Source organism: Microcaecilia unicolor, chromosome 12, assembly GCF_901765095.1.
Source record: "Microcaecilia unicolor chromosome 12, aMicUni1.1, whole genome shotgun sequence".
In the NCBI taxonomy this organism is placed as follows: domain Eukaryota; kingdom Metazoa; phylum Chordata; class Amphibia; order Gymnophiona; family Siphonopidae; genus Microcaecilia; species Microcaecilia unicolor.
Window position 1 is genome coordinate 80,832,273 of NC_044042.1, and position 22,841 is coordinate 80,855,113.

General features: G+C 47.1%; 1 protein-coding gene across 5 annotated transcripts in view; it reads right to left on the reverse strand.

Moving 5' to 3' along the window:
• The window catches only part of ADAM11 (ADAM metallopeptidase domain 11), a 177,934-nt gene that overhangs the window by 118,060 nt on the left and 37,033 nt on the right, over positions 1–22,841 (reverse strand). The gene's annotated exons all lie outside the window — the stretch shown is intronic.

A 22,841-nucleotide genomic window follows, 5' to 3' on the forward strand; every position in this document is an offset into this window, starting at 1 on the left:
CCTCCCAAGTCCATAGCTCCCTTCCCTTGGGTGCTGAGCCCCCCAAATCCCCCCAAAACCCACTCCCCACAACTCTACACCATTACCATAGCACTTATGGGTGAAGGGGGACACCTAGATGTGGATACAGTGGGTTCTGGAGGCGGTTTGGAGGGCTCCCATTTACCAGCACAAGTGTAACAGGTAGAGGGGGTGGGCCTGGGTCCACCTGCCTGAAGTCCACTGCACCCACTAACAACTGCTCCAGGGACTTGCATACTGCTGTGATGGAGCTGGGTATGACATTTGAGGCTGGCATACAGGCTGGCAAAAAAAAGTTTTTAAAGTTCTTTTTTTTTTTGTGGGAGGGGGTTAGTGACCACTGGTGGAGTCAGGAGAGGTCATCCCCAATTCCCTCCGGTGGTCATCTGGGCAGTTGGGGCCCAAATTCTCGCTTCTGCCGCCCTTCTTTTTTCCATTATCGGCCGAGGGCGCCCATCTCTCCTTCACCACGCTTCTGACACGCCCTCGTCAACTTTGTCCGTTCCCGCGACAGATTGCAGTTGGAAGCGCCCAAAATCGGCTTTCGATTATACCAATTTGGGCGCCCATGGGAGAAAGGTGCCCATCTCCCGATTTGGGTCAAAATATGGGCGTCTTTCTCTTTTGAAAATAAGCTGGATAGTATTCTATACATTACATGCTCCAGAATACTGCTATTCATCTCCTCTGTCATATTCGAAAATCAGACCATATTCCCCCTTATTTCCGCAAATATCATTGGCTCCAAGTGGAAAACCGCAATCTCTTTAAACTTCTTACATTTGCCTTTAAGGCATTTAGGATAGGTCAACCATCCTCTTTAGCAGTTCTTACTATCCCTTACTCACCCTGTCCATTTACTCAGTTCCATTAATGACTACCATCTAGTGCTTCCTAGTCCATGTAACGCTCAATTAGAATCTACCAGACATCATGCTTTTTTCTTTGCTGCTCCTTCGCTCTGGAATTCACTAACTTTGGCTATTCATGCTGAATTGTCCTTTAAATTGTTTAAAACCACTAGCTTTTAAAACAAGCCTTCGGCATTAGCTAGGTTAGCCACTCTGATTGCTGATCACCTGTCAGTGTACATTCCCTCCCCTAGATTCCCCCTGTCTCCCTCTCCACTTGTCCTCTCTTTTCCTCCTGGTTTTGTCTATGTTGACTACTCTTGGTGTGTTTGCAGTTGCTTTCCTATCATGATTTTGTAGTTTCTTTCAAATAATTTGTGTTATTGGTTTTACTCTTTAAACCACTTGGATCTGCCAGTTAGGCTAGGTGGTATAGTTTAATAGTTTTATAACACTTGATATACCACTCTTCAAAAAATGGCCAGAGTAGCTAACATAAGAGCATAAATATAGCCATACTGGGTCAGACCAAAGGTCCAACTAGCCCACTATCCTATTTTTCCAAAAGTGGCCAATCCAAGGCAGAAACCCAAATAGTAGCAACATTCCATGCTACCAATCCCAGAGCAAGCAGTGGCTTCCCTTATGTCTCTCAATAACATACTATGGACTTTTCCTCCAGGAGCTTATCCAAACCTTTTTAAAACTCAGGTATGCTAACTGCTGTTACCAAATCCTTCGGCAGCGAGGTCCAGAGCTTAACTATTCTTTGAGTGAAAAAATATTTCATGCTATTTATTGTAAAAGTATTTCCATGTAATTTCATTGTGTTCCCTGGTCTTTGTACTTTTTGAAAGAGTGAAGAATCAAATTCATTTTTACCCATTCTACACCATTCAGGATTTTGTAGACCTCAATCATATCCCCCCTCAGCCATCTCTTTTCCAAGCTAAAGAATTTATAGAAGTAAAAGCATAGACAACCACACATACAGACACAAACATTCTATAACAACAGTACAAAGACATTCAAACACTCCCATTCAGTTACAAATTACTGATCCTGCCTGCCCCCGGATGCCATCCGTCCTGAACCCTTGATGTAAAAAGTAAGTTTTAACTTTTCTTTCTGTTGGCGGGAGAAGATGATCGGGGATAGTGTTGTTCAGATACCAGAATTTCATCGTATTTGACGTCCTTGTAGTCTTTTTAAAGACTCTAAGTTCTCAATGGTTATTATTATATAGACGTTACATAGACCCCTGACGCAGGTCTTAGAACCAAAACACTGTGTCAGGTCATACTCATTGAATAAAGACTGAGTGTTGACTGGGGCTTTAAGAACAGGCCTGCACTCAAGCACTCCTACCTCCAATTTTATTTATTAAAATTTTTTATATACCGCACAATCCCATGGTTCACAGCGGTGTACAAATTTACATACACAAAAAATCAAATATATATCATCATATCGTCATAAAACATAGGAACAAACATTAACAACATAAAATTCTGGCTTCAATTGCAGAATCCAACTTATTAGCTTCTATTTTTTTCAGCTCACTTCAGTATCTGACCCATATGCTTTCAAAAAAAGAAAGGTCTTCAGTTCTCTCTTAAGCTGCTTAATTTCCTGTATTTTCTTAAGTCTCAATAGTAGACTGTTCCATAATGTTGGACCCATTACATAAAATATAGATGCCCTATATTCATTTGATCTTACAACCCGAAATGAAGTAATGTCTAAATTTAATTGCTGCATCGAGAGTTCTAAGCGGTTGATACATGTATAATTCTGCTGCTAACATTTTTGAAGCTGATCCAGTTAAGATCTTAAAACTAAAAGTAAAAGTTTAAACTTTACATGATACTCAACATGATGTGGGTACTGAAACGTGTCAAACCATACCTCCCCATTAAAACATTCCACAACCTGGTACAATCCACAGTACTCACTCATGCTGACTACTGCAATAGTATTTTCATTGGTTGTAAGACAAAAGTCCTGAAAAAACTCCAGACTGCCCAAAACATGGCAGCCAGACTCATTTTTGGTAAATCACGATTTGAGCACGCAACACCTCTACGTGAAAAGCTCCACTGGCTCCCTATCAAAGAACGAATAAACTTCAAAGTACACACACTGATCCACAAGATTATCCACGGAGGATACCCAAGCTACATGGACAAACTAATCGACCTTCCACCCAGGAATAGATCAAAATGTTCGCGAACCTATCTCAACCTACACCTTCCCAACTGCAAAGGACTCAGGTATAAAACCTACTATGCATCCAACTTCTCTGTCATAGGCAGCCAACTCTGGAACGCCCTACCAAGATCTATTCGAGCAATCAACTATCACCTTACCTTTCGGAAACCACTGAAACCCCACCTTTTCAAACAAGCTTACCTAAATGATCCAACCTAAACTATGTACCCATCCACATAACAACCAGCCAAGCGATAATGACAAGGAACTAGACCCCCTCCCACACATCCTCCTACTTCTCCTGACTAAAACAACTCACCCACCCCCTCCCTAACTCTCCCACCTATACTACCCCTTCTCTTGCGATAACAAATAACTACTTCTATACTGCTACACTAAGACAACGCTGCTACAGATTGTACTTCTCTCTGTAATTCACTGAAATCCTAACTACTATGTAAGCCGCATTGAACCTGCCATGAGCGGGAAAGCGTGGGGTACAAATATAATAAATAAATAGATTGGTAACCAGTGTACATATTTTAATACTGGTGAGATATGTTCGTATCTACTCACATTTCCTAAAACTCACTACAGCATTTTGTGCAATCTGTAATGCCCTCAATCGGGATTTTGAAATCCCAAGTAACAAACTAATGCAGTAATCAAAGCATGGTGTTATAAAGCTTTGAACTACAGTTCTGAAATTTCCTGTGAGTTAGTAATTTTTTTCAAATCACTGATTAAACTCAGCTTATAGAACACATCTTTCACGACTGTTTTGTGTCTGTTTTTTAATGTCCAAACTAGAATCAATCATCACAGCTAAATCTCGCAAAGTATTATCAACAGCTATTTCAGAACCCTCATACTTAAATGAGGCTGGTACATCAGAAGAAATATATGATGACAATAATAAAATCTTTGTCTTATTGTTTGACTTCGAGAAGTTTGCATTCATCCAACTATTCACTATTGAAAAAATCATCCTTAATCTATCAAAAAACGTATCAATAGAATCATCAGTAAGTAACAAAAATTGTATAACATCAGCATAAAGTCTAAAATCTAGATTTAAACAATTCAGAATACGACACGGCACTAGAAAGATGTTAAACAATGTTGCAGATAAGCATGATTCCCTGTGGTACTCCTGTATTAATATCTTTCATTCCTGATATATCTTTTCTCAAGTCACACAAAATTGTCTCTCCTTCAGAAAAGAGGTAAACCAACAAATACCTTACTATCTATCTAACACAGATTTCCTGTCAGAGGGCATTTGGGACACATTAGAAGGAGAGTCTGTTCTCTTGCAACTTTGGGCCTGTGAGGAGATAAGAGCAGTGATGACTGCAAGCCTGAAAGAGAGGATGGGGAGATGCTAGACACAAGACAAGAGTAGGTTCTCTCCCACCCTAGAGCTATGCCACTGCCCCTACATTTAAACACCCTAGGAGGATGCCTTGTCTGTCTAATGGCAGGGCTTGTCTTATGTCCAAGGTCACAAGAAGAATCAATGTGAGAAGCATGATGTGAACCAGTGGTTTTATGCTTTCAGGAAATGTACAAAGAAAATCTTTCTACAATCAACTTGCCATGAAGAAAGATGTACTATCTAAGCTTCAGTTCTATTAACATATAGGATCACACAGAACACTTTAAAATAGAAAACTCCTTAAAGCTACATAGTAATAGCAGCCTCTCCCTTCACCATTTCACTGTTGAAAAATTATAAGCACTATTTTGAAAGAGCCTATTCACTCTGCCTCTAGGATACTGATTTGATACATCCTTAATAAATAAATTCCTTGTGAATGTGAAGCAAATCTGAAAGCCTATTTAAAAAATGTAGGGATGTCCCCAAGTTCTGCATTCTTGAGTCCATGTACCTACATAAGCCAAACTGACCACTGAAACCTTGAAGAAAGAAATTGTTTCTAGAATGGATTGGCTGTATTTTGATAACCAGAAACTTTTCCCAGCCTGACCAAAGAGCATTCAAGTTGTTAATGTTCTTATTGAGAAATAAAGATACTGTCCTCTTTTTCACAGTTTGTGACCCACATTATAATTTGTACAACTAAAGATGAACAGATCTAGGAGCTCTCATCTTCCTTATTAAAATTATAGTGGATTCTCATTAATACATGATTCATGCTGAAATATCAGTCCTGACAGGGCCATCTTCTGGAGTGTGTGACTACACAGAGGGCCTAGCAGGAGGAGGTGGCTCTCCATTCCACATCACGTGGGCAGAGAAGGGATTTTGGTGGGTGAAAAAATGGTTCCAGGCAGAGGGTATAGAGAGAGGGGACACTGGCCAGTGGGAAAGAGAGAAAGGGGGATGCTCATGGTCGAGTATACACTAATATTCCCCACCTTCCTCCTAAAGTTTAAAAAACAAATAATAAATCTAGCATAGGTAGTAATAAAATACAAAATGTGAGTGGTGTCAAAAGAATTCACAGTCAATGAGAATACAGAGAAACCCTCTAAAATCTATATATTGCGCCGCATGGCCAAATTGCGCACATAATTAACAAGCCAATCAGCACTAATTGGTACTTAACCAATTAGCAGCACTAATTGGCTTTAAAGCGAATGCTACATACCTGTAGAAGGTATTCTCCGAGGACAGCAGACTGATTGTTCTCACTGATGGGTGACGTCCACGGCAGCCCCTCCAATCGGAATCTTCACTAGCAAAAGCCTTTGCTAGCCCTCGCGCGCCGATGCGCATGCGCGGCCGTCTTCCCACCCGAAACCGGCTCGTGCCGGCCAGTCTCGTATGTAGCAAGACAAAGAGAAGGGAAGACACAACTCCAAAGGGGAGGCGGGCGGGTTTGTGAGAACAATCAGCCTGCTGTCCTCTGAGAATACCTTCTACAGGTATGTAGCATTCGCTTTCTCCGAAGACAAGCAGGCTGCTTGTTCTCACTGATGGGGTATCCCTAGCCCCCAGGCTCACTCAAAACAACAACCATGGTCAATTGGGCCTCGCAACGGCGAGGACATAACTGAGATTGACCTAACAATTTATCCAACTAACTGAGAGTGCAGCCTGGAACATAAAAAACATGGGCCTAGGGGGGTGGAGTTGGATCCTAAACCCCGAACAGATTCTGAAGCACTGACTGCCCGAACCGACTGTTGCGTCGGGTATCCTGCTGCAGGCAGTAATGAGATGTGAATGTGTGGACAGATGACCACGTCGCAGCTTTGCAAATCTCTTCAATAGTGGCTGACTTCAAGTGGGCTACCGACGCTGCCATGGCTCTAACATTATGAGCCGTGACATGACCCTCAAGAGCCAGCCCAGCCTGGGCGTAAGTGAAGGAAATGCAATCTGCTAGCCAATTGGATATGGTGCGTTTCCCCACAGCCACTCCCCTCCTGTTGGGATCAAAAGAAACAAACAATTGGGCGGACTGTCTGTTGGGCTGTGTCCGCTCCAGATAGAAGGCCAATGCTCTCTTGCAGTCCAATGTGTGCAGCTGACGTTCAGCAGGGCAGGAATGAGGACGGGGAAAGAATGTTGGCAAGACAACTGACTGGTTCAGATGGAACTCCGACACAACCTTTGGCAAGAACTTAGGGTGAGTGCGGAGGACTACTCTGTTATGATGAAATTTGGTGTAAGGGGCCTGGGCTACCAGGGCCTGAAGCTCACTGACTCTACGAGCTGAAGTAACTGCCACCAAGAAAATGACCTTCCAGGTCAAGTACTTCAGATGGCAGGAGTTCAGTGGCTCAAAAGGAGGTTTCATCAGCTGGGTGAGAACGACATTGAGATCCCATGACACTGTAGGAGGCTTGACAGGGGGCTTTGACAAAAGCAAACCTCTCATGAAGCGAACAACTAAAGGCTGTGCTGAGATCGGCTTACCTTCCACACGGTAATGGTAGGCACTGATTGCACTAAGGTGAACCCTTACAGAGTTGGTCTTGAGACCAGACTCAGACAAGTGCAGAAGGTATTCAAGCAGGGTCTGTGTAGGACAAGAGCGAGGATCTAGGGCCTTGCTGTCACACCAGACGGCAAACCTCCTCCATAGAAAGAAGTAACTCCTCTTAGTGGAATCTTTCCTGGAAGCAAGCAAAATGCGGGAGACACCCTCTGACAGACCCAAAGAGGCAAAGTCTACGCTCTCAACATCCAGGCCGTGAGAGCCAGAGACTGGAGGTTGGGATGCAGGAGCGCCCCTTCGTCCTGTGTGATGAGGGTCGGAAAACACTCCAATCTCCACGGTTCTTCGGAGGACAACTCCAGAAGAAGAGGGAACCAGATCTGTCGCGGCCAAAAAGGAGCAATCAGAATCATGGTGCCTCGGTCTTGCTTGAGTTTCAACAAAGTCTTCCCCACCAGAGGTATGGGAGGATAAGCATACAGCAGACCCTCCCCCCAGTCCAGTAGGAAGGCATCCGATGCCAGTCTGCCGTGGGCCTGAAGCCTGGAACAGAACTGAGGGACTTTGTGGTTGGCTCGAGATGCGAAGAGATCTACCAAGGGGGTGCCCCATACCTGGAAGATCTGCCGCACTACACGGGAATTGAGCGACCACTCGTGAGGTTGCATAATCCTGCTCAACCTGTCGGCCAGACTGTTGTTTACGCCTGCCAGATATGTGGCTTGGAGCACCATGCCGTGACGGCGAGCCCAGAGCCACATGCTGACGGCTTCCTGACACGGGGCGAGATCCGGTGCCCCCCTGCTTGTTGATGTAATACATGGCAACCTGGTTGTCTGTCTGAATTTGGATAATTTGGTGGGACAGCCGATCTCTGAAAGCCTTCAGAGCGTTCCAGACCGCTCGTAACTCCAGAAGATTGATCTGCAGATCGCGTTCCTGGAGGGACCAGCTTCCTTGGGTGTGAAGCCCATCGACATGAGCTCCCCACCCCAGGAGAGACGCATCCGTAGTCAGCACTTTTTGTGGCTGAGGAATTTGGAAAGGACGTCCCAGAGTCAAATTGGACCAAATCGTCCACCAATACAGGGATTTGAGAAAACTCGTGGACAGGTGGATCACATCTTCTAGATCCCCAGCAGCCTGAAACTGAGGCAGTGGACAAAGAAATGATATTAAAAGTCTGGTGTTTAAAAAGTTCAATTTTTTACTCTGCAAGTAAAGAGAAGGAATGCCAGATGGTTCAGATTATTTTGAAAGTCTAGCTTGCCGAGCTAAAGGTTAGAAAGGTCAGTGAGAAATGAAACTCTGTCCCTTGTGATTGATGGATTGCTAATGCAAACACATATGTATCCTATTATGAACAAGGTATATTGCAGGCAATTTAAAAGTAGATTCTAAATAATTCTAGATATAAATGAGTTAGATTTTAGAAGTTCTTAATATGTAGATATGGCTTATAAGGAATACTGATTCTGCTTATTTTAGAATATGTTTTATTCTGGTAGTTAATGTGTAGAATGTCTTTCTAAATTCTGTATTACTCTTTGTCTGACTTTCTAAGCAAAACTGTAGTTGAAGAGATCAACATATGGTTTGACTTAGCCATAGTTCTGGCTGATTTGATGTATGGAGCTGATAGGTGAAAAGAGGTCAGGACTAGTCAGCTCTCTTCTCCTTGATTAATTATAGGTAAAATGTAGGAATGGTCCTGGAAGTAATAACAAGCTATGCCATTAAGTAAGACTGGCCCTTGACCCCTTTAATGAATGCCAGAGTTTAGTTAGCAGTTAGTACTAGGAATATGAGAATAATAAATGTAAGAATATCCATTATCCTCTAAGTGAACCCAGGTTAAGCTATAGATGAGAAATCAATCATAATAACATGCAGGAGTTCTGGAGCCCAATTGTCTAGCTTGAGGGGCCCCCAGGTCATAGGTCAGTTTGAGAAATATCAAACCTATGTAACTGATATTTGTATAGAGCTGATTGGTTGAGGCAAGGTAATCAATCTATTCCTTAACCAATTGGAGAGTAAGGGGGCTAGGCTAGGCTAGATAGAACTGTATTTAAGTGGGAGCAGAAGCAGCTTACGTCAGAAAGAAGGACAGAAGGAACAGACAGAAGAAGGAGAAGACAGCATAAGAAGAGAAGCAGCTGAGACAGAAGCCACAAAGACACAGAGAGCTGAGAAAGAGAAGAGACTTAATGCTGATGTCCTGCTTTGTTTGCTGGCAAATAAAGAAGATTTCTCTCTCATTCTGGTGTGCTGTTTGACTCCTGAAGTACCACAAATTCATGCATCCATTCCTGCAACAATTCTTGGTGGCAGCGGTGGGATCCTGAATCCTGCATTAATCCCAGCACCCAACTGACTGGAGAACATTCGCCGGGTATGTATTTTGTATTCTGTATTGTAGTCCTAGCTAGGAAATTGTAAACCAGCCCCTCAAAAATTGGGGGAAGGAGAGTCTGATCAACTCTCAGCGAAGGCCTAGTACCTTCTAGTCTAGTGGAGATTAGAAGCGAAACCGCTTAAGCTTATCTGTATCTGAGAAATCTGAAATTGTTGGGTGGGATTTTCTGTACTGAATGAATGTGTGATGCGTGAATGCTAAATGAGTGCGGACTTCTTATAACTGCGTTTCCAATTAACGCGAGTTCAATTGGCCAGTGACCGAAGGAAGCGATTGTTGTCTGTCTACCTTGTGTCTCGGATCTGTGGACCCCTTACCACAAATCCAAAAACTCCTTCCCTTTTGTGTGTTGTAACTGTAAGCATTATGGGAGGGAAATCGTCTAGACAAATTGATACTCCCCTAGACTGTATGCTTAAGAACTTCAAAAAAGGATTTTTAATTAATGACTATGGACAGACTTTAAGCTCAAGTACTCTAAGAACCTTGTGTGAAGTTGAGTGGCCATCTATGGGAGTGGGGTGGCCCCCTAGTGGCAGCTTAGATATTGAAGTAATCCGGAAGGTCTACAGCATAATTGTAGGAGAACCAGAATATTCTGAACAACTCCCCTATATAGATTCCTGGGACAGCCTTGTGACTGACCCTCCCTCTTGGTTGAAAACTTATATGGGTTCCCCAGTAAAATTCATGTTAGGCCGTGCTCAAAGAAAGATTAGAAAATCTAAACTGGAAGAGGGAAAGAGCCCCAGGAAGCCTACCACCCAATCGGTGGCTTCCGCCCCTACCCTGCCTGAGAAACCCATACTCTCTGATGACCCCTCAGATCTTGAGCCACCACCTTATGGCCCATTGTTGGGGTTCCGTGCCGCCCCTAGAGATCCACGCCGCCCAGCCCAAGCTTCTCCAGCACAGGCTTCTCCGGATAGCTCCTCTTCTGTGCAAACCCCGTCACATCCTAGGTTGGACTTTTCAGCCAGCCTCTACCCTCCTCTGCCACATCCTTCCCTGTTAACCTCCGAAGACCCGCTTTGGGCTCCACTCCCTGACTCCTCAACTCCTGACAGCCCAGCCTCTCCCTCTAATACCCCTACCCACTCATCAGGGGCCCGGCATCCCTTTCAATGGACTGAATCACCTGTGACCACCTCTCAGTCTATGAGTACCCCTCCCCATCCCTCAGGGTTTCAACCTACCTCCGCTGAATGGGTTAGACCCGCTGCAATCACTTTTGAGCATGATAGGAGGGTAGCTCCTAGCTCTACCTCAGATTCCATTCCCACCTCCTCGAGAGTTCTGCCACTCCGACAGGTAACCATCACTCGACCGGATCCTAATAATGAGGGTCAGGTTATACAGGCACAGGCCTACCAGTATGTACCCTTCACAACCACCGATCTCCTGAATTGGAAGACGCATTACCCCTCTTATACTGAAAAGCCTCAGGCAGTGGTGGACCTAGTGGCTAGTATTATGGCCACCCATAACCCAACCTGGACTGATTGTCAACAACTTCTCCTGACCCTCTTCACAACTGAGGAGAGGCGGAAGATTTTGCAAAATGCTGAGGCCATCACGCGAGAGCGTGTCCCAGGGGGGACACAGGACCCAGAGGGATGGGTTAGAGCTCGGTTTCCTCGCGCAGCTCCAGTTTGGGATCCAAATGATGGGCAGCACTATGAACTGTTGTCTGGCTATTGCCGGGACTTGCTGGAAGGTATGAGGAAAGGCATAAAGAGGCCCATTAATCTGGCAAAGGTTTCTGAAATTCTCCAAGGGGCAACTGAATCCCCTGGGGCCTTTTTAGAGCGACTAATTGAAGCCTACAGAACATACACCCCATTTGACCCTGAAGCCCTAGAAAACCAGAGAATGGTGAATAGTGCATTGGTGGCCCAGAGTATGCCAGATATCCGGAAGAAGTTGCAGCGTCAGGAGGGATTCGCAGGGATGAATACCACCCAGCTAATTGAGATCGCAACCAAGGTTTTCATTAATAGAGATCAGGAGGTGCGCCGAGAGGCTGACCGGAAGATGCAGAAGAAGGCCGACCTTTTAGCGGCAGCCATTACTAATTCCACCCTTAACCGAGGTCGACCTCTAGCTAATGGGAAGCCAAAGTGGGACCCCGGACCACCAGCCAGGCCCCGAGATTCCTTCAATCAATCCCGGCCAAGGGGGGAGAATCCCAGACCAAGATTGGAGAGGGATCAGTGTGCCTACTGTAAGGAAAGAGGGCACTGGAAAGATGAATGCCCCCAGAGGCGCCAGGGACTGAGAAGGGGACCAGGAGATCGAGGAAGCCGAGGCCGAGTTCGAGAGGGAAGATATGAGCCTCCTGAATCTGACATCATTGGGATAGCCGAAATGGCAGAATGGGACGAATAGGACAGACCGGGTTCCTACAAACTGGGCTCCCAGGAACCTATGGTCAAGTTAACTATAGGGAGCCGCTCAATTCCATTCATGATTGATACAGGAGCTGAACATTCTGTTGTGACGGAGCGATTAGCGCCTGTGTCTGGAAAAACTGTCCGAGTGGTGGGAGCCACGGGGGTGCAGAATCGGAGGCCCTTTCTGACGACCCGTAGATGCCAATTAGGCTCACACACAGTCACTCATGAATTCCTGTATATGCCAGACTGTCCAATCCCTTTGTTAGGTCGAGACCTGCTGTCCAAGCTTAGGGCCCAAATTTCCTTTGACTCTGATGGCCAGACTTCAGTCTCCTTTCGGCCCCCGACATCTAGCCCTAAGGGTATATTGAGTTTCTGCTGCCCTCTTGAAGAAGAATGGCGGCTGCATCAGTCACATGGCCAAGTTGACCTACTCCTGGCGGACAGCTTTCAGGTCAGTGGGGTATGGGCAGAAGATAATCCCCCAGGGTTGGCCCGAAATATTCCTCCTGTCCATGTAGACTTACTTCCAAGTGCCCGGCCAATCCATCTTCGCCAATACCCAATTCCCAGAAAGGCTCTGGAAGGGATTCAAGCACATTTGAATCGTCTGTTATCCCATGGAATTATTCGTCCTTGTCAGTCTCCATGGAATACGCCACTATTGCCAGTTCAGAAGCCAGGGACTGAGGACTACCGGCCAGTCCAAGACTTACGAGTGGTCAACAAATCCACTATTTCATTACACCCTGTAGTGCCTAATCCATATGTTTTGCTAGGATTGATACCTTCTGGAGCTACCCATTTCACGACACTTGATTTAAAAGATGCCTTCTTTTGTATTCGGGTGGCCCCCGCCAGTCAACTGCTTTTCGCCTTTCAATGGGAAAACCCAGTAACAGGAAGGAAGCTTCAGTATACATGGACCCGCCTGCCACAGGGGTTCAAGAACTCCCCCACCATTTTTGGGACAGCCCTAGGACAAGACCTTAAGACTTTTAAATCTGAGCCTTCCAGGCGAGTTTTACTCCAGTATGTAGATGACCTCCTGATTGCAGCAGTGACTCAGGAAGAGTGTTTTGAGGCTACCAGAGAATTGCAGGAGTTACTCTTGGATGCAGGCTATAAGGTCTCACGCTCAAAGGCCCAACTTTGTCAGTCAGAAGTGAAGTATCTGGGCTTTTGCATTTCCCAGGGAAGTCGGAGACTGGATGTCAGTAGGAAGCAAGCAGTTGCTGCAATTCCCCAACCCAAGTCCAGAAGGGAAGTTAGGGAATTTCTGGGAGCAGCCGGATTCTGTAGAATTTGGATTCCAAATTTTGCATTGATGGCGAAACCCCTTTACCAGGCCACAAAGGGGGGTGAAAAGGAACCGTTTGAATGGGGACCTACTGCTCAACAATCCTTCATTGCCATAAAGAAAGCCCTACTCCAAGCCCCTGCGTTAGGCCTTCCTGATGTGGAGAAACCTTTCTCACTGTATGTCCATGAGCGACAGGGGGTTGCTCTGGGTGTGCTGACCCAGATGATGGGATCCTGGCAGAGGCCTGTTGCATACCTGTCTAAACAGCTGGATGGAGTGGCTAAAGGATGGCCAGCCTGCATGAGGGCCATTGCAGCAACAGCCTTACTGGTCCAGGAAGCTGATAAGCTGACCTTGGGGCAAGAACTGGTTGTTAAAGTCCCCCATGCAGTTCTTACCCTCATGGAATATAAGGGCAACCACTGGTTTACAAATAACCGTATGGTTAAATACCAAGCTAGCTTGTGTGAGAATCCACGGATACACCTGGAAACAGTGGCTACATTCAATCCCGCCACTCTTTTGCCAGCATCTGAGGGACCACCGGATCATGACTGTATCCAAACCATGGATGAAGTGTACTCCAGTCGACCAGATCTTAAAGATGTTCCGTGGAGGGACCCAGATGTAATTTATTTCACAGATGGAAGCAGTTATGTGGAGAACTCCAAGCGATTGGCAGGCTATGCTGTGGTGACAGAGGACAAGGTGATAGAAGCAAGAGCCCTGCCCCAAGGAACTTCAGCCCAGAAAGCAGAACTTGTGGCCCTCATACGAGCTCTGGAGTTAGCAGCAGGACTGGTGACCAACATTTATACTGATTCCAAGTATGCCTTCACAACTCTACATGCTCATGGAGCTTTGTATAAGGAAAAGGGACTCATAAATGCTGCAGGCCAACCTGTTAAGTATGGACCTGAAATACTTCAGCTGCTAGAGGCTGTTTGGGCACCTAAGAAGGTAGCTGTCATTCACTGCAGGGGACACCAAAGGATAGATACTCCAGTGGCCCGAGGGAACCGCCATGCTGATCGGGTGGCCAAGGAAGCTGCTCGAGGACCCCCAGCAAGTACTGTGACTCCCCTGTTCCAAATTCGACTGCAAGAATGGACGCCTATGTATACCCAAATGGAAGAGAAATGGGCTCAAGAGGAAGGTGCAGTAAGAAGACCTGATGGCTGGTTACATCTCCCTGATACCAGAGTTCTGGTGCCACGCCACCTAGCTTGGCCTGTAGTGTCTCAAGCTCATGACCTATCACACTTAGGGAAAACAGCACTAGCCCGCCTACTCAGTCGAGTAGTGGTGCTGGAAGGATTGGATAGTCTGGTTGCCACTGCCTCTGCCCGATGTACTCTCTGTGCCCAGAATAATGCTCGTCAGGGACCCCGTATTCCACCAGGAGTTCAGTCTAGAGGACTAACACCCTTTGAGTCTCTAGTTATAGACTTCACAGAAATGCCCAGGAGCGGTAGGCTCCGATACCTCTTGGTCATGGTCTGTACCTTTTCTGGGTGGGTGGAAGCATATCCTACAGTTACTGAGAAAGCCACAGAAGTAGCTCGAGCCCTCCTTAGGGATGTCATCCCCAGGTATGGATTGCCCCTTGTCATAGGTTCAGATAATGGTCCCGCCTTTGTTGAAGCCACACTTCAGGCCCTGTCCCGCGCATTGCGCATTACCTGGAAATTGCATTGTGCCTATCGTCCCCAGAGTTCAGGGCAGGTTGAGCGGGCAAACAGAACCTTGAAAAATAGCCTAGCAAAGATTTGTCAGGAAACCCAACTGAAATGGCCACAGGCATTGCCACTAGCCCTCTTCCGCCTCCGATGCACCCCAACTAAAGGAACAGCCCTCTCTCCCTTTGAAATTGTGTATGGGAAGCCCCCAGCCATTTTGCAGGGAATTAAGGGAGACATAGGGATTTTAGGGTCTGCCCAGGTGCAGGAGCAGGTAGCCCTCTTGGGCAGGATAATTTCTGAGCTTCAGTCTTATGTGAGAGAAATAAACCCTGTCCCCTTCCAGGCTCAGGTACATTCCTTCCTGCCAGGGGATAGAGTTTGGGTGAAAGACTGGAGGCTCCAGCCTCTGGGGCCCCGATGGAAAGGACCTTTTACTGTTTTGCTTTCTACCCCTACAGCTGTGAAGGTCGCAGGGATAACTCCATGGGTCCATTGGTCTCGAATTAAGTCTGCTGATCAGACTGAGCCCAGCACGGATCAGACAGAGCCTAGACAGTGGAGAGCAGAAAGTGATCCAGCGGAGCCATTGAAGTTGCGCTTGACCCGAACCAAAGAATCTACTAGCTGAAAAGAAGGGTCAACTGCATACTGCAGGAGCTGCTGAACTTCGGCTTCACACTGAGACTCTTTCTTGTCCTGATTCTGGCTTTCTTGGAATTTGAAAGCTTGATCCTTGTCAGTTGAGGGTCTATCCCAACTGGTATAAGAACTCAAAGACTGAGAACACTATATTAGAGTAATCTGTGATTAGCACAGACTGTTGAAATATTATTGCTTAATTAGTTTGCTGTATTTGTTTTAGATTAGGAAGAAAGAAAATGTTAGTAGTTTGGATGCTTTTGTTGTTTTCTACTCCTTGCCTCCTTGTTCCTAAAACCCCAACTCGCTCCAACCTTTGGTTACACTCTGTCCAGGAACTAATTAGCCAGGCAAAGATTACTTCCCCTTGTATTGTGTGTTCCCGATTTTCTCCTTATACCACAGATGTCCCAGCTGTTCCTGTCCCTGTGCAGCTCCCAGCTCTTATACCTCCCTACTTTTCGAGTTCAGGCCCTTGGAGCCAGGATTATACTTGGTGGTCCTTTTATAATGCTACTTCCCCTTCTGATTCTTCTCTAAGGCCAGTTTTTACGTCTCCCTATCCAGCTTCTGGAGTGTTTTGTTTAACAAGAGACATCTCAACTGTTCTTCCCATTCCCTGTAACTATACTAATGTTCTTCCAGAGAAGGAGGAATCTGTGTGGGTAGTTTCTCCAGGTACTCCTATGTGCCCTACTACCGTACCTGCAGATTATGACCAAGGTGATTATCTGGCTCCTAACTATACTACTGAGAAGACTATAGTGTCCCATCCTATTTTCTACTTTCATAAGTCCCCAGGGTATGAAGGGGTTGCATCATATGAGCGGTCTGTTACAATTGGGGATTGGCACCTATGGTGTACAAAGTCTCCATTTCTTCTTCGTTCCCCCTGGGATAGGGGCTCGCATTATAGGCATCCTAATCTCCATCCTGTGCCTACATTTATTGGGAACTTTCGTCGCCCTCTCCTTGGTCATTACTGGCTCTGTGATAATGTCCTCCACATGATTCTTCCCCCCACATATGATTTTTGTGTATTGGTAACCTTGAATTATTTTCCTAAAGTTATTCCTCTTCTCAAACCACCATCCCCGCACCGCTCTAAGCGAGAGGCCTTGTCCTTACCTTCCTCCGTTGCCACAGAGGATGAGGCGATTGAATTAGCCCTCCAGTATATTAACTCTACTTATCCTCTGACTAAAAAGAGACTTGTAGCCCTTTCTGCTACGGCCTGGATTCCAATTGGGGGCCCGGTAGCGGGTATTACTGAACTAGGTATGGCTACCCGGAGACTTCAGTCTCTACTCCATGTTTTAGTTCATGAGCTGAATGTGGTAGTCAATGCATTGCAGGATCAAATTAATGAATTAAGTATAGTTTCTCGGTATAACCGTATGGGTCTTGACTATCTCTTTGCAGCCCAGGGTGGCCTCTGCACCGTGCTAAATTCTTCAGAGTGCTGTACTATTGTCATAAATAGGACGCATGTGGTTAGGCATGCCATGGATAAAGTCCTACAGTTGGCCAGTCTTAACGTGGAGGATTACCGAGGAGGATTAGACCTTACCTCCTGGTGGTGGTCATTGACTTCCTGGATACGTCCCTTGTTCATTTCCCTAATAGTCTTAGTTTTAGCAGGGTTGTTGTTTTGTTTCCTGGCCTCATGTGCTTCGGCAGTATGCCGTCGGACCTTAACAAGTAGGGTAATGGTGGTTCATAAGTCTATTCCCAGTTAGGACCACTATAATCTCCAGAGTTTGAGTAGTGAGACTTATCTCTGCATAAGCTGATTTTAGTCTCAAAGGGGGGAATGAGGCAGTGGACAAAGAAATGATATTAAAAGTCTGGTGTTTAAAAAGTTCAATTTTTTACTCTGCAAGTAAAGAGAAGGAATGCCAGATGGTTCAGATTATTTTGAAAGTCTAGCTTGCCGAGCTAAAGGTTAGAAAGGTCAGTGAGAAATGAAACTCTGTCCCTTGTGATTGATGGATTGCTAATGCAAACACATATGTATCCTATTATGAACAAGGTATATTGCAGGCAATTTAAAAGTAGATTCTAAATAATTCTAGATATAAATGAGTTAGATTTTAGAAGTTCTTAATATGTAGATATGGCTTATAAGGAATACTGATTCTGCTTATTTTAGAATATGTTTTATTCTGGTAGTTAATGTGTAGAATGTCTTTCTAAATTCTGTATTACTCTTTGTCTGACTTTCTAAGCAAAACTGTAGTTGAAGAGATCAACATATGGTTTGACTTAGCCATAGTTCTGGCTGATTTGATGTATGGAGCTGATAGGTGAAAAGAGGTCAGGACTAGTCAGCTCTCTTCTCCTTGATTAATTATAGGTAAAATGTAGGAATGGTCCTGGAAGTAATAACAAGCTATGCCATTAAGTAAGACTGGCCCTTGACCCCTTTAATGAATGCCAGAGTTTAGTTAGCAGCTAGTACTAGGAATATGAGAATAATAAATGTAAGAATATCCATTATCCTCTAAGTGAACCCAGGTTAAGCTATAGATGAGAAATCAATCATAATAACATGCAGGAGTTCTGGAGCCCAATTGTCTAGCTTGAGGGGCCCCCAGGTCATAGGTCAGTTTGAGAAATATCAAACCTATGTAACTGATATTTGTATAGAGCTGATTGGTTGAGGCAAGGTAATCAATCTATTCCTTAACCAATTGGAGAGTAAGGGGGCTAGGCTAGGCTAGATAGAACTGTATTTAAGTGGGAGCAGAAGCAGCTTACGTCAGAAAGAAGGACAGAAGGAACAGACAGAAGAAGGAGAAGACAGCATAAGAAGAGAAGCAGCTGAGACAGAAGCCACAAAGACACAGAGAGCTGAGAAAGAGAAGAAGAGACTTAATGCTGATGTCCTGCTTTGTTTGCTGGCAAATAAAGAAGATTTCTCTCTCATTCTGGTGTGCTGTTTGACTCCTGAAGTACCACAAATTCATGCATCCATTCCTGCAACAAAACCACTGGGAAGCTAGGGTCCATTGAGCAGATCTCATGTGAAGGCGGGCCATGGGAGTCACATGAACTGTGGAGGCCATGTGGCCCAGCAATCTCAACATCTGCCGAGCTGTGATCTGCTGGGACGCTCGCACCCGCGAGACGAGGGACAACAAGTTGTTGGCTCTCGTCTCTGGGAGATAGGCGCGAGCCGTCCGAGAGTTCAGCAGAGCTCCTATGAATTTGAGTTTCTGCACTGGGAGAAGGTGGGACTTCGGATAATTTATCACAAACCCCAGTAGCTCCAGGAGGCGAATAGTCATCTGCATGGACTGTAGAGCTCCTGCCTCAGATGTGTTCTTCACCAGCCAATCGTCGAGATATGGGAACACGTGTACCCCCAGTCTGCGAAGTGCCGCTGCTACTACAGCCAAGCACTTCGTGAACACTCTGGGCGCAGAGGCGAGCCCAAAGGGTAGCACACAGTACTGGAAGTGACGTGTGCCCAGCTGAAATCGCAGATACTGTCTGTGAGCTGGCAGTATCGGGATGTGTGTGTAGGCGTCCTTCAAGTCCAGAGAGCATAGCCAATCGTTTTCCTGAATCATGGGGAGAAGGGTGCCCAGGGAAAGCATCCTGAACTTTTCTTTGACCAGATATTTGTTCAGGGCCCTTAGGTCTAGAATGGGACGCATCCCCCCTGTTTTCTTTTCCACAAGGAAGTACCTGGAATAGAATCCCAGCCCTTCCTGCCCGGATGGCACGGGCTCGACCGCATTGGCGCTGAGAAGGGCGGAAAGTTCCTCTGCAAGTACCTGCTTGTGTTGGAAGCTGTAAGACTGCGCTCCCGGTGGACAATTTGGAGGTTTTGAGGCCAGATTGAGGGTGTATCCTTGCCGGACTATTTGGAGAACCCACTGATCGGAGGTTATGAGAGGCCACCTTTGGTAAAAAACTTTCAACCTCCCTCCGACTGGCAGGTCACCCGGCACTGACACTTGGATGTTGGCTATGCTCTGCTGGAGCCAGTCAAAAGCTCGTCCCTTGCTTTTGCTGAGGAGCCGAGGGGCCTTGCTGAGGCGCACGCTGCTGATGAGAGCGAGCGCGCTGGGGCTTAGCCTGGGCCGCAGGCTGTCGAGAAGGAGGATTGTACCTACGCTTACCAGAAGAGTAGGGAACAGTCCTCCTTCCCCCCAAAAATCGTCTACCTGTAGAGGTAGAAGCTGAAGGCTGCTGGCGGGAGAACTTGTCGAAAGCGGTATCCCGCTGGTGGAGCTGCTCTACCACCTGCTCGACTTTTTCTCCAAAACTGTTATCCGCACGGCAAGGCGAGTCCGCAATCCGCTGCTGGAGCCTATTCTCCAGGTCGGAGGCACGTAGCCATGAGAGTCTGCGCATCACCACACCTTGAGCAGCGGCCCTGGACGCAACATCAAAGGTGTCATACACCCCTCTGGCCAGGAATTTTCTGCACGCCTTCAGCTGCCTGACCACCTCCTGAAATGGCTTGGCTTGCTCAGGGGGGAGCTTGTCCACCAAGCCCGCCAACTGCCGCACATTGTTCCGCATGTGTATGCTCGTGTAGAGCTGGTAAGACTGAATTTTGGCCACGAGCATAGAGGAATGGTAGGCCTTCCTCCCAAAGGAGTCTAAGGTTCTAGAGTCCTTGCCCGGGGGCGCCGAAGCATACTCCCTAGAACTCTTAGCCTTCTTTAGGGCCAAATCCACAACTCCAGAGTTGTGAGGCAACTGAGTGCGCATCAGCTCTGGGTCCCCATGGATCCGGTACTGGGACTCGATCTTCTTGGGAATGTGGGGATTACTTAGTGGCTTGGTCCAGTTCGCCAGCAATGTCTTTTTTAGGACATGATGCATGGGTACTGTGGACGCTTCCTTAGGTGGAGAAGGATAGTCCAGGAGCTCAAACATTTCAGCCCTGGGCTCGTCCTCCACAACCACCGGGAAGGGGATGGCCGTAGACATATCCCGGACAAAGGAAGCGAAAGACAGACTCTCGGGAGGAGAAAGCTGCCTTTCAGGAGAGGGAGTGGGATCAGAAGGGAGGCCATCAGACTCCTCGTCAGAGAAATATCTGATGTCCTCCTCCTCCTCCCACGAGGCCTCACCGTCGGTATCAGACACAAGTTCGCGGACCTGTGTCTGAAGCCGTGCCCGGCTCGACTCCGTGGAACCACGGCCACGGTGGGAGCGTCGAGAGGTAGACTCCCTCGCCTGCACCTGCGAAGCTCCCTCCGCCGACGTCGTCGGGGAGCCTTCCTGGGAGGCTACCGCAGTCGGTACCGCAAGTGGCACTGATGTCGGAGACCTCACCCCGGGCAAGGGGCCAGCCGGCGCCTCACTCGACGGTACCGGTGGCGCAAGCACCCCCGGTACCGGAGGGGAAGGGCGCAACAGCTCTCCCAGGATCTCTGGGAGAACGGCCCGGAGACTCTCGTGCAGAGCGGCTGTGGAGAAAGACATGGAAGCCGATGCAGGTGTCGATATCAGAGTCTGTTCCGGGCGTGGAGGCTGTTCCAGGCTGTCCATAGTGGAGCGCATCGACACCTCTTGAACAGAGGGTGAGCGGTCCTCTCGGTGCCGATGCCTACTGGGTGCCAACTCCCTCGGCGACCCAGAGCTCTCGGTGCCGACATGGGAAGGGGACCGGTGTCGATGCTTCTTCGACTTCTTGGGACGAAGCATGTCACCGGAGCTTCCCAGCACCGACGAGGAGGACGTAGAATCCAACCGTCGCTTCCTCGGGGCCGAGGCCGAAGAAGGTCGGTCTCGGGGGGGCTGTACCGCAGGAGCCCTCAGGGAAGGGGGAGACCCACCCGAAGGCTCACCGCCACCAGCAGGGGAATGGACAGCCCTCACCTGCACTCCAGACGAAGCACCACCGTCCGACGACATCAGCAGACGAGGAGGCCCCGGTACCACCGACGCCGACTTCTGATGTCTCAGCCCCGATGCAGAGGGTCGAGATGCACTCGATGCAATCGCGGCCGAGGATGAAGGTCTGGACGCTGGCGACGTCGATGCACTCGATACTCCCGGTGCCGATACCGACGAAGAGCCCGAGAACAAAACGTTCCACTGGGCCAATCTCGCTACCTGAGTCCGCTTTTGTAAAAGAGAGCACAGACTACAGGCCTGCGGGCGGTGCCCAGCCTCCAGACACTGAAGACACGACGCGTGTCTTTCAGTGAGCGAGATTACCCAGGCGCACTGGGTGCACTTCTTGAAGCCGCTGGGAGACTTCGATGTCATGGGCGGAAAAATCGCGCCAGCGAGATCAAAACTCGTAATGGCGAAGATGGCACGACAAAATAGGGGAAGAAAAACTTCGAACCGAGGCCTCCAAGGGGCCTACCCCGACGACGAAAAAAAACTTAACGGGGCAAAAACTAGAAATATAGGAAGGGGAACAGACCGAAAAGGTCTCCTTCCGAATGTTTTTTTTTTTTTTTCATAGCGAAGTCCAAAAAAGACGCGCGAGGTCGACTTTCGGGGCGCGAACGGCGTAAACACGACCGTACCGAGCGCGGACAAAAGAAGACTGGCCGGCACGAGCCGGTTTCGGGCGGGAAGACGGCCGCGCATGCGCGGTGCGCATCGGCGCGCGAGGGCTAGCAAAGGCTTTTGCTAGTGAAGATTCCGATTGGAGGGGTTGCCGTGGACGTCACCCATCAGTGAGAACAAGCAGCCTGCTTGTCCTCGGAGAATTAGAATTTATGTGCACAACTTTCTAGGCATACTCTACAACGCGGTGCACGTAAATTCTAATGCACGCAGTTAAAAAGGGGGTGTGAACATGGGTGTGGAATGGGCAGGTCGTGGGCATTTCAAAAAACTATGCACACTATTATGGAATACACCCGATCTGTGCCCAACTTAGGTGCAGGTATTTAGGCCTGGTTTTAGGTGGCCTAAATGGGTGCGCCTAAATTTTAGTCACAAGAACAGCGCGTGAGCATCTTCTATAAATTATGTCTAAATTTAGGTGTAGTTTATAGAATCATGCTAACTGCTTGGTTTTTCGGCACTGATTTTTAAGGTGCCATTTATAGAATTGGGCCCTAAGAAGGAAAGCAATGGAAGGGGGAATTCAAAAAGGGAGAACTGGATTCAATTACAACTATGTAAGAGTTTCGTAGAGAAGCACTGGAGAATTACATAGACTTATCTTAACAGTTTTCTATACTGTACTGTTTTTTTTCAAACACATAATAGTGTACAAGAAGTTAAATAAAACAGGACATACATCTTTCCATGGAGGCCAACGGAGGGATATTCTTGACGTCTTTTACATGGAAAAAGGAGGGGACTGGGGGAAAGACGTCAGGAATCTCTTTTTATCAGTGTCCATAGTAACAAGTGAAAATGAATCAGCCTGGAAAATACCTTTCCACTTCTGTAGCAGCCACCTCAGCTTCTACAA